At 34.1% G+C, this 2,997-nt stretch overlaps 1 pseudogene; it reads right to left on the reverse strand.

Annotated features, from left to right (window-relative positions):
- Positions 1–1,404: 1,404 nt before the first annotated feature.
- Positions 1,405–2,691, reverse strand: LOC149221679 (protein CHROMATIN REMODELING 35-like; annotated as a pseudogene).
- Positions 2,692–2,997: the final 306 nt, after the last annotated feature.

Below are 2,997 nucleotides of genomic sequence, written 5' to 3' on the forward strand. Positions count from 1 at the left end.
CATTAAAACCCAATAGTAGAAGGTGGGTTGTTTTTATTATCTCCAATACAAGCTCCTTGCCTCACCACAACTCAATCCTAGATCACTAAGAGTAAGAGCGCTCCCAGCTACCTAAGTACTAACAACTATATTTATTCTAAGAAGAATCAAGTGCTAAAATCCCTCTCCTTAGAGGCATGAGGATATATTTATACAAATGGGGGTGACCCTTTGACTTCCTCATGACCTTTCATTATTCTAATTAATTTTCATATTTACCAACCTTTACATGACTTTTAGCATTTATCATTTTCATAAATATGACAAAAAAAAATTGCAACAAGGCAAAAGACAATTTACGAGGAGAAATAGATATTATTGTTGGAAATCCTAAGATACTTATTGTCAGTGACGGTGCGAAGTCATAAAAACTTGCTTGGACTTGTGAATAATGTTGTGGCATCAACTTTCTACAGCAAAATTCCAGTTGTCTGTTGTTGCACTAGTTGTTGAGAAGGTTGGTCCTTGACCAATACTAGCACTATATCTTTGTCACTATAAAACTATCACGCATGACCAATTTACCTACTCTAGTGTTGAAATCAACCACTTATTCCCTACTCAAATTATCATAAATGTCATCCTTATACTCTTTGCTTTTGTGATTGATCTCGTCTTTATTCACAGAGAAGTGGATGAGAGGTATACCCTTGAAAATCCTTGAAGAGATACCAAACCCTTGGTGTATACATTGATATAAAATTATCGCAGTGAAAACAATCTAGGTTTATATCAAGATCACATAAATATGGTCAAGGCATTGCAAATTGTGGGTCTTGTAATAACCAACATTTTTGTAGCATCTGTGGAATGAAATTGCAAACTCCTCAAATGGTACCAGGTTCAACTTTGCAGAATAAGTGTAGCACCAATGAGTTGATGAGAAACAGCTACAATATTTGGACCTTCCAAAGTGATACACACTACCAAACCAAATGTGATGTACTTAACCAATTTTGGGAACAAAAGCTTTGATTTAATGTCTCTATAATGTTCCTTGTAAGGATGTCAACTTTTTGCACCTTTTAAGATTGTTGGCCCTTTAGCAGAAATATACAAATTTGATATTACAATGGCAATACCAATACCATGTATTCCAAGATTTACAAGACCCAAAATTATTCTTCCATCAACAACTACAATCATGCCAACCTGTTATGCCGGCCAGTAGACATCATTCCTCCCTTGTCAGTATTGTTATGTAAAATACTACTTGCTCTCCACATGTTTTTGGACTTGGAATTCACTCAATTGTTGCATGGACCTCTATAACCACTGAAATGGATTAAATTCATAAAGTTAATTTCCAGAGCCAGTCCAACTTAGACCTCCTTCATTCACCACCTCATTAGTAATAGAACAATTTCATGGAAACTCAAGGATGACAACTCTTATAGCACCTATTAGGTTAATGCCTTATCCACATGTACTAATTGAAGAAAACAAATCCTTTGCATCATCATAATTGTTGATTAATTATTTCCCTAGCTTCCATAGAAGTTTTTCCTCCAAGCCTTAGTACTTGGACATCTCTAATCCAATTTCTTTTATTAGTAATCATATTTTCAAATAAGGCCGAAGGATATAGGTACTGACTGAAAACTACCAACTTCTCCTCATTCAACACACAAAGGGGCAACATGTCAAAGATGAACTTAGTCTTCAATCCACCATTGGTGTCTCCAATTATATCACTAGTGATGTTACTATCAAAATATAACCAGCTTTAAGAATTATCTCCTTTTTCAATACTTATTTTCGACATTGAAGGAAATATGCATAGTACAGAGGACTTGATGTCTCTACTAAATCTAGACCCTGAGGAGATTTTTCTACTCTCAAGTGCTTACTTTTGAGACTTATTGAGACTTAAGATAACATCAAACTCTGTAAGGTTGAGCAACTCTTCAAGAATATCTCCCTTGTAGTAGTGGATAAATGATGAAACCACTTCCTGAAGATCACATATAGTGGAGGCTTTCATTTCTTTATTTCTATTCTACAAACAATTTTCTAGTTCACCACAAAAGATCTTGTCATCTAGACCCATGTAATGTTTATTGTCTGTCATTTTTTGATATTTTTCACTTGACATGATGTGTTTTAAGATCGCTTTGAAATGTTTTTCTTCAAGACTACCTGGTCTTACCAGCTTGAAAAGGTTGAAGAGCTCTATAATATTATTTTGGAAGAGTGTACCTGACAATAGGACCTGACATCTAGTATGCACTTACATGAGAGAATTGAGTATATTCATGTTACTATTTTGGGGAAAGTGTCTCTCATCTAAAATCAAAAAAATTAGACACTCTAAAATAATTTTTTGGCTTTGATGGCCAGCAGTATTGTTATTCTCAAGTTTCTCAAACACTATATTATATAACTAAGCATAATTGACAATGAGTATGCTCTTATTATCTCTCTATTCCTTCAATATTTCAAGTTGGTTGCATCTTAATGGTTGTATTTTGGTCTTACTTCATAAATACTACATGGAGGAATGTCCTCCACTTGCAAATCCTTAAATTCCTTCATCCATGAGCACAATATAGTCTTTGGTACTACAATAAAAGGCCTCTCCTCTAGATACTTTTTCAATAAACCTTGAATAAAGGCAATGACAAGGAATGTCTTCCTCTTTCCTGATGCATGAGAAAAAATTCATTCCCTGGGTTCTTATGTTATTAAGTTTTTGTCAAGAATTGATGCCAATGCATTCATTCTTCTAATAAGGAATGGAGAACAAGCTTCAATATAGTGGATTTATGTTTTCTTCCTTTACATTATTTTATCTTAATCAAAATTTCCTTATGAGTAAGTGTTTGTATGTTCAAATCAAAATCTTGCATGTGAAGCACTTCTAATCATTACCAGAAGATGAACAACTAATAACCTATGATGTGATGCGATGTGGGGAGAATTCGCAATTTGAGGCTATAAGTCACAAAACTTATTTCA

The sequence above is a fragment of the Pinus tabuliformis genome, chromosome Q (genome assembly GCF_031772625.1).
Source record: "Pinus tabuliformis cultivar Carrire ecotype Pingquan chromosome Q, CPIR1, whole genome shotgun sequence".
NCBI classification, from domain to species: Eukaryota; Viridiplantae; Streptophyta; class Pinopsida; order Pinales; family Pinaceae; genus Pinus; species Pinus tabuliformis.